The following is a 10,086-nucleotide window of genomic DNA, read 5'->3' as shown; positions in this document are numbered from 1 at the left end:
CACTTTTATTTTTATGTATTTTACTTTGCAAAATAATTTCAGTGGCAATATCGCCACCATTAGTGAGTTTTTTTCTTTATTAGAAGCATTCGAAAGTAGAATCGTTATAAACGTAGTAAAATATTGTTACATGTGTACTGTTTGGTTCCAAATATTGTACTCTGAGAATAGTTCCATAACATCTTATTTACTTTAAGTCACTGCATGGTTTTTACCTTTGTTGCCATTATTTCGGGCATATTACCCGTGTTTCTGTTGCCGTTTCTTGGCATACAGCATGTCATCTACAACTACATGAGGCGCTGGTGTTAACAAACATGAATAGGTCATCTTCTGCAAGTCAGCGTTATTCTAATTGGAATTGCGGCGGTGTTGTGGATACAGTTTTGGAGTGCACTAGGTTGTTACGTATTTCATCACGTTCATTAGTTGGTTTGCAGTTGCTTTTAAACACGGAAAAACATAACTTGATTGTAATTCAAAACATTACGCCATCTTGCTGTTCGCGCGTGTCACGAGAATGTCTCGCATATTGCGAGAAGATTTGAAAATTTTGGAGGGAATTCTGACGACTTCTGTTCCTTATTTATGTCTCTGTGTGTAATCGTGGAAAGATTATGTGTGTTTGTGTGTGTGTGTGTGTGTTTTGTTCCTTTCCTGTGTCCTGTGTGAGGTCTCTTAGAGCTGTGAAGAGTGTGTTGTTGCAAAGTGATGTGTTTTCATTTATCACGTCTTTCCATTCCGCTATAGCCTTTTGTATGTAATAACTTCCTTCTGTTGTTAGTTTTTGATGTAACTTGTTGCTGAGTTTCAGGATGTGTAGATCAGTTTCGATATTAGTGAGGTGATGGTTTTTGTTCATTAGGTGTTCTGCGGAAATGAAATATGTGCTGTCATTCTTCGGAGTCTCATGTGCTCTGTGTACCTTGTTCTGTCATTCCTGCTTTTTTGTCCTATGTACTGGACTTGACAGGAGTTACATGTGAGTTGGTATATTCCTACACTGCCAAATATGTCTAAGCTTCTTTTGTCTGATCTTAGACTTTGTTCAAATGTGTCGTTTGTTCTGAATTTTACTGGGATTCCTTGCTTTTGCATTATGTTTCCCTTCTGTATGTTATTTTATTATTGTACGTTAGTGTGTACCATCCGTTTCCTTTTCTTGGTGCGGTGTGATCTGCTGTGTTGTCTGTGGTTCTGACTCTGTGTTTTCAGACGCTTTTGTCGTACTCTTGAGTACAAGGTCACTAGCATTATCTTTCGTTTCTACCTCTATGATGTTGTGTGGTTTAAACGACATGGGTTTTGTTGGTACCAATTTTTATTTTTTGTAATGTACACCAACGTTTAATATTTTAGAGATGTCTGGATGGGTTCATTATAACAAAATTTAAATTGCTTTGGGGATCATAAATGGCGGTGGCGTCGAGAAATGAGCGTAAGCAGGTGTTGGTTATCATGCAAATGTCATTCATATAGATAGAGTATAGGAAGGGGGCCAAGACAGAGCCTTGAGGGACTCAATCTTCAATAAACATCAATGAACTATGGGGTGTGGCCACAGATGTAAAGTTTACTTTGCTACCAGAGCCGGCTGGAGAAGATTCTTCCACATAAGCAAGATATCGTTTGGCGCCCCCAGCGTCCTTAACTGCCTCCATGCCTCAGATATTAGTTGTCTTTCCTTGGGCCTTTAGTCATTTTACTCATGTCATAAATGCAATAGTCCTCTCCGTAGCCGAATAGTAGGTTTCAGGCTCCCCATGCAGTGGACCTGGATTCGATGAATGGCGACAGCAGCAATATTTAAACTGACAGTCCATCACTGAAATGGCGTCAGGTGGAAACATTTTCACAAGCTGCGACATGGCTGCGAATTGAACAATGACTTGAATACAAAATAAATTTTATTTACTTCCCTCTATGGTCACATTTTTTGTTGTTGTTGTCATCAGACTACCGGTTTCGGTCTATAATGACCATTTTCAGCTCTGTTTTATAAAAACATGTCCTAATATACTGGAGCCATGCCACTATGCCACTATGGCTCCACTATATTATGACATGCTTTTATAAAACAGATCTCAAGTTGAAATTATAAAGAATGTAGCAACCAGTCGCGGAAACATAATTTATTTATCTTGTTGCAAATCGATTTCGACTGATATCATGACAGAAATCTGCCAAGGACAGTACTTCTACTTATGGCATGTATCGGTTGGATAGATGCACCGATGATGACTGATAACAGTAGAAATCGATTTGCAACAAGATAATAAATTATGTTTCCGCGCTTGGTTGCTACGTTCTTTATAATTTTATATTCCACGGTCGCTGCACAGAAAGGGAACCTTATGGAGCCCAACATTCAAAAGATCTGAAGATGACCATTATAGACCAAAACCGGTAGTCTGATGACGTAAAGAAAAAGAAAAAATGTGGTCTTAGACGTGAAGGAAACATTTTCACCGAGACGTGAAACACATGAGTTTTATTGTCGACACTACAATTTTGTCATAATTTATACGTATTAGATCACAATTAATAGCGAAAACTGACATGTGTGAAGGTATACGATAGCAAAAGCTGAAACTTTCGAGTAAACATCATGGGGCCGCAAAGGAGCCGTTTGCGACAAGTGTGGGTTATGATTCACCTCTGACTTTTGTATTAAACGTCGTCCTAGTTAGTACCAATGAATCGGAAATGTAAACTTTTCGACGAAGTCCCCACATGACTGGGCTCGAATTTATTTCACACACCTCTGTTGGGGAATGCGGTACACACACGATGTGGCGCAGGCACATTCTGCTACTGGTAGAAGACGACTCGTGACATGCCAGTACGGTGAGAGAGCTACTGGTCGGGCAGAGCCTCCGCCTTGGCCTGCAAAGTCACCTGACCTCCTTCTTCTGGATTTTTCTGCCGCGGATCACCTCAAAAGTGAAGTATACAGCAGTCCCACTGATGCACTTGAACAACTGGGGCAGCGATTTGTACAGCGTCAGGATTTACGAGACAACCTCCAAATGCGAGGGCGACACGTGGAACATCTCTTTCATCAGTCGCGACTGTACAGTAAATTGTACCACGCAACTGAGCCATGCGTGGCTCGTGTTCGTGCCATATCTCATTTGACATCCTGTTTTTACTGTACAACCTCCTCGTTATCTTAATTTCAATTTGTGGTGTCACTGAGTTGCCGCCTTGCCTGTCCGTGAGCGTTAGCAGCGGCGCTTATCGATATAAGCCCTGGCGTGTTATCTTTGCTGACTGCCATTACTTCCCGGCTGTTGTGTGTTTGGAGTTGGTTCGGATGTGCCAGTGAGTTGTGAGCCGCTAGCAGTGCAGTTCGGACGTGGCAGTGTTAGGACGCGGCTGCAGTGAGGTCCGGATAGCCATGACTCGCCCGACCATTGTCGATACATATCACCTGAGTGCGGACCACCTTGGTTGGTCGTCGGTTTGTCGTCTTGCCGGACGATCGCTAATGGGTTGCTTGCGTGTGCCGACTCGTGATTCGTCCTTGTTATTGCACAATCGCGGCTGTTCGTATTGTCTAGTCCTTCGTGCAAGTGTTCGTGAAACTGTGTGTAGTTTGTGATGTCGACTGTTCAGTTATTTTAGTGCTGTCTCCGAGCTGATGTGAGGAGTCGGTCGGTTTGCGTGGAGCAGCGAGGAATTCTCAGCAGGGCGTAGTCTGACCGGGGCCCGCTGGCAGTCTCCACGCGGTGTCTGAGAGTGTGGCTCTTCCCATTGCTACGACCTCCGTGGCTCACCTACCCTGGACACGAAAGTTGAGTTTTGATTTAACCTACCAGCAAGTCAAGACTGTACACATTGTGTCGTTTGGAGTTCGTTGTCGGCTGTTGGGATATTCCCACGAGCAACAACGTGGTTTCAAGTTGGAAAATTGTAGCCACCCTCCGCTGGAGTTTCGCTGTATTTGGTTATTTGAATTGAAGTCCACCAGCGGAATCTTCTGCCTTGTGGACGTTAACGTTCCGGTTACCTGCCCTGGGTGTTGACGTAAATTTCAGGCAGTGTAGTTTCCTCATCGTGTTGTTGCTGTTCAGCACAGTGTGTAGCTTAACAGCTCCTTATATGATGGTTGTGGGTGCCAATATCTTCTACGTTGTTCCATTGAACTCCCTGTTGTGCCCCGGTCAGCTGAAGTAGAAGTTATTTTGTCGGTGGGTCCGCTGACTGTCGGTAGGTTGGGTTGTCATCGGATCGTGAATGGTTGGCCCGACTGCCTGTCTCACCTAAGAGAGTTAGTGTTTGAATTATAGGCCGACCCTCGAACGTCTGGGGGCCCTTGTGTGTACTGCCTTATTTTTTAAAAAAATTTGTTCTTCTTGTTAGTACTTGTATGGTTTCTAGCCGGTTTTGTGTTTTAAATTAGAATCTTTTACTCTTAAGGCCTTCAGCCTAGTTTAAAGTACTGTTTCACGTAGGACCTTTGGCATTCTAAATTTTTTTAGTCTTTGGTCTTCAGTCGATTAGAATTTAACTTGTTCACTTCAGCCTAACTAAAGAACTGTTTTAAGATAAGGCTTGCCTTTTAAATTTCTGATTATGCTTGCGTTTTAGATTATTTTTAAATTAAAGTGGCTTTCAGCCGGTAATTAAGTCCCAAAGATTAAAGCTGTGTGTTTTAAAAAAATTTTTTTGGGCTCTTGTAATGTTTGATCAAATAATAAAGTTGTATGTTCGAGTGTAACTGACAGCCCCTTATTTTGGCCCCTTTCCACAATTTATTCTGTCTGTGCCGGCCGGAGTGGCCGTGTGGATCTAGGCGCTACAGCCTGGCACCGCGTGACCGCTACAGTCGCAGGTTCGAATCCTGCCTCGGGCTTGGATGTGTGTGATGTCCTTAGCTTGGTTAGGTTTAAGTAGTTCTAAGTTCTAGGGGACTGATGACCACAGCAGTTAAGTCCCATAGTGCTCAGAGCCATTTGAACCACTTTTTTTATTCTGTCTGTCCTGTCCTGTGGGTTAATCAGGGCATTTCAGTAACATACTACTGTTGTATTTCCTGTAAGGTGGGCGATCAGTGAAATCTGAGCCCAACGACATGAGAATTTAATTGAAAATTTTACATTTCAAATACATTTGATTGGTGAGTTGGAAAATGGGTCATGTCCCAGAAAGTAAATTTTTCAGGAGAGACAAAAAATTGTTTCACTGCACAACTCCTTAAGCTTGCTATTGTGGAGTTTCTGTCTAAGAGTTGGTCTCAGGGTGAAACAATATACACCATTACAACATAATTTAGCCATCTAGAGTGGTCAGTCATGCAGTCTGAATGTGGCGGGGATGATACTTTTTAGAACCTGGTGAGGCTGATGAGGCAACTAGCGTTCTGGTCGCATGGAAGGATTGTGTTATGGCAGTTCATAAAATTCATATTTATTACAGCAAGAAGAGGGTGTGTTATGAGCATACAGTTTTATTCATAATGTACCCAAAACACGGCCTCAATAAAATACATCAAAGCACATAATGGTGAGTATGCTTGTCATCTTCTTCCTGTCCATCCTTCGCTGACCTCTTGCAGATAACGTTACAAAATGGTATCTACTCGTCATGCATGTATTGTAGAACCTTCCTCACATTCTGTAGTTCCTTCTTTTTATTGTAACAGGTTCACTATATGCATATCTATCTGGAAGATCTGATTTACATCATCCTTTGAGCAGTGGGGACTGGAAGGTGGTGAGTCCATCAGTGGATGGCTTGACTTTAATAATTCCAGAAGAATCGCTACGAAAATGATGTGACTGGAAATAGGTATCTCAAACTTCATTTTTGTTTTGCTACCACAAGAGCACACTGCGACAGCATCCCTTTTGTGCTGGTTATGCCACAAGATGTTGAAGTCTTGAATATCATACGTTCCCATCCGAGAGAACGAGCGTATCAAAGTTCTCTCAAATCGTCTCCTGCCACGGCACCTTCTCTAGCTCAGTACCAATTAATGAGCACTTTTGTTGATACGACATGACCCCCTGTTATACCAAACGATGAGTGCAGATATAAAGTGCCGGTATCGCCGAGAAACGTACTTTGGAAAAAAAGTGATCATGATCCCTTTCCAGACTGACTCATTCATTTGTAGTACGTAGTAACTTGGACGATATTTTACACTGAAATCAGTCGCAGCTCATAGGCACACAATGGCAGTTACAAATGGTTCGTTTCCAGACGCTTGTGTACTATGACGGTTTCGCATTTATCGCCGTATACTTTATTGTGCAATAATATTGTGTCAATATATTGCGCGAAAAAAGAGGGCCGAGAACAGCACAATATTATTGTGCAACACTGATGCCCAGGAGGTGTCAGTTAGAACTTTGCCTTCATGGCGAACATGTCGGACATCGATGACGTATTGCGATTGCAACCACTATGTCCTGCAAAAAGAAAAAGAAGAGGAAGTGACGATGTGCGGAAAAGAAGCTTGGAAGGCGGTCTACACATCGTCATACTAACACGACCAGAGAACTTGCAGCAGAACCAGAACATTATTCGAATTTTGCAAGGACGGAGAGAAATTTTTCAACGAACTGGTGAACCTCGTTACGGCTTACGGACACAGAGAAGATACTCTTTATATATTCGTTGGATTTCACTTTCCACAATTTGCGCAGCGATCTATAAACTTGAAAAGAGTAAGATACAGTATTTTAGAGGGCTGGTAGGCTGCACTCTTATGTATTTCCAGAATAAATAATTAAAGCTTATGATTGAAAGAAAGTATACAAAAAAGGGGTGACTGTAAAATGGAGATAAAAAACAAAAAATCATTTTACGCAAAAAAACTGCAGACTGTGAGAATTAAAAGACACAAGTCCAAGTATGGCAGGAGCATGAAAAGTCGCAGAACGATTAAAACAGCCACACAATGGTCGGCGCAGCACGGAAAACCATGGACAACAAAACTACATACGAGCACACTGTAGAAGTGCACCGAACAGAACACTGACGCAGCACACTCGATGATGAATAAAAAAACTGGGAGGATCCGTCAGGGGTGGTAATACGAGAGAGAAGGGAATTGGGGGGAAGGGGTGGTGCTAGAAGCGGGGGAGAGAAGAAGAATAGGAATAGGGATGGGACGGGGTGCGAAACGAAGGGGGCTGTGGAGGGAAATAGCCTAGGATGGTGGTGGTGGTGGTTAGTGTTTAACGTCCCGTCGACAACGAGGTCATTAGAGACGGAGCGCAAGCTCGGGTTAGGGAAGGATTGGGAAGGAAATCGGCCGTGCCCCCTCAAAGGAACCATCCCGGCATTTGCCTGAAACGATTTAGGAAAGTCACGGAAAACGAAATAGCCTAGGAGGGAGAGTCGTGGGGGGGGGGAGGGGGGGAAACCGCTGAGGACAAAGGAGGGAATGAGAAAAGGGGGGGCCCTGGGAAGGGGAGGAAACAAGGCCAGGCTACAGTTGGTATGAAGGGTAGATGCCACAGTGAAGTGCATCATCCAGGAGGCGGAGGTCCTGGAAATTGGCCTGATGAAGGATATGAAGGATGTGGAGGTGGAAAGAGGGTGGCTTACAATGATAGAGGTGCGGCAGCAGGTGGGATGTGGAGAGGAAGGGGGACACCAGGGGGTGGGACACAGAGCTGGACCCAATAGTAGGCAATAAATATTGGTTGTGTGAGCAGTCCTTCACATCCTTGAATGCGTATTGTCTGTTCTTTTGGACATGTTCAAAAGAACAGACACCATGCATTCAAATAATTTGATAATCCTAGCTGTGCAATAGATCCACCTTCTTCAGAGCAGATGCGATTAAAAACCACACTGTAGATGTGCACCCAACAGAACACTGACGCAGCACACTCGATGATGAATAAAAAAAATTGGGAGGATCTGCCAGGGATGGTGACACGAGAGACAAGGGAATTGGGGGAAATGGACAGGGACTGCAGATAGTTGATGTTCGGTGGGAATGTGGATCTGCCATGAGGCGCGCTGTGATAGTCCATGCATTTGTGGTAATGCTGTGTCCTGGATGGCACAATGATTAACGCACCTGCATAGTAAGCATGAGATCCTGGGTTCGAATCCTGGTCTCGTACACATTTTCACTCATCGCCGCTGATTCCACATAGTGTCCCAATGCAGCTGATAGCAATGATCCCCTTTCTTTCCTTTCCTTTCTTCCTCTCCCTTCTTTCAATTGACATAGAATTTTCGTCACTAATTACGAGGGCCATGCGGAAAGTAAGGCCCAATAGGTCACGAAATGGAAACGACAATGAAAATCCGCTGACGTTTTGCACAGATGTGTTGGGCAGTGTCTCTATTGTGCCTATCGATCACGTCATGTCGCTCTTTTCGGTTCTGAGCACAAAGTGAGCACGTGAAGGTGCCTAGGAAATAGTGTCTCGTGCCAAATACGGGTGATCGCTGAGAGGTTTCGCCTGATTTCATACCACCCCTCAAAAGAAGTGTTTCGCGCCAAATATGGGTGATTACTGATAGGTTTCGCCTGATTTGATACCACCCCTCACAACGTAGCTGTCATGCATGTCCTTCTTCATGACAATTTTCGTCCGCAAATTGCAGGCGCATTTCGGACGCCCCTGCTGCTCCTTCTGATGTTCATTTGCTCCCGTGGTCTCGCGGTTCTAGGCGCGCAGTCCGGAACCTTGCGACTGCTACGGTCGCAGGTTCGAATCCTGCCTCGGGCATGGATGTGTGTGATGTCCGTAGGTTAGTTAGGTTTAGGTAGTTCTAAGTTCTAGGGGACTAATGACCACAGCAGTTGAGTCCCATAGTGCTCAGAGCCATTTGATCCATCATTTGCTCCCACATGAGCCGCTGGCACGGACAATGATCTGCAGACCAGCTCAGGGAAGTGGCGGAAAGCACAGGTGGCTGTCTTCTGTGACTTGGGTACTGGAAAGTTGATACAACGCAGCGACAAACGTGTAAGTCTGAGCAGCGATTGTGTAGAGCAGCAGCTGGTAGGGTCAGAAAACTGCTGCAAATAAAACAGCTTTCATTTTCACTACAGTTTCCATTTCGTGACTAATCGGAGCTTGCATACTAAATAGCCCTCGTACGATACAGTCTGTATACCATTGGTTCCCAATGTGGGGGTAATTACCTCCTGCAATTTCCTGAAGGGTAAAAAGAAAAGGTTCACTTGTATTGCAACTACATTATTTTTAATAGATAATTACTGTTATGACTATTTAATAAGACTGTAATGCTGATTACAAAAGTTACCAATACTTTTTTCCTTCAAATCCTATCATTAACGCGTGACAATGTGGCGGGGATTACAATTTGTTTAACAAATATAGGAACATCATCTTCTCGACATAATACACCCTCCTATGCACATACTTTGTACCATGCATCTATAACACAAAAACTGAGGCATATACACTGAAGCGCCAAAGAAACTGGTATAGGCATGTGTATTCAAATACAGAGATATGTAAACAGGCAAAATACTGGGCTGCGATCGGCAACGCCTCTATAAGACAAGTGCCTGGCGCACTTGTTAGATCGGTTACTGCTGCTACAACGGCAGGTTATTAAGATTTAAGTGAGTCTGAATGTGGTGTTATAGTCGGAGTACAAGTGATGGGACACAGCATCTCTGAGGTAGCGATGAAGTGGGGACTTTCCCATACAACCATTTCACAAGTGTACGATGATTAGGAATCCGGTAAAACATCAAATCTCCGACAGGAAAAAGATAATGCAAGAACGGGACCAAAGACGACTGAAGGGAAATGCTCAAACCGACAGTAATGTTCATGTCTGGGAAGTTCGGCGGCCAACGGAAATGTTTAAGCTCAGAAGAGCTACTCTGTAGCAATTCTGGACATGTGGGGTGTTGCATTGTCCTCCTGGAATTGCCCAAGTCCGTTGGAATGCACAATGGACATGAGGGCATGCAGGCGATCAGACAGAATGGTTATGTACGTGTCACCTGTCAGTTTCGTATCTAGATGTATCAGGGATCACATATCACTCCAATTGCACACGCTCCACACCATTACAGAGCCTCCACCAGCTTGAACAGTCCCCTGCTGGCATCCAGGGTCCACAGATTCATGA

The sequence above is a fragment of the Schistocerca americana genome, chromosome 5 (genome assembly GCF_021461395.2).
Source record: "Schistocerca americana isolate TAMUIC-IGC-003095 chromosome 5, iqSchAmer2.1, whole genome shotgun sequence".
Lineage (NCBI taxonomy): Eukaryota > Metazoa > Arthropoda > Insecta > Orthoptera > Acrididae > Schistocerca > Schistocerca americana.
The sequence above is the reverse complement of the archived record's forward strand: the minus strand, read 5'-3'. Positions refer to the sequence as shown.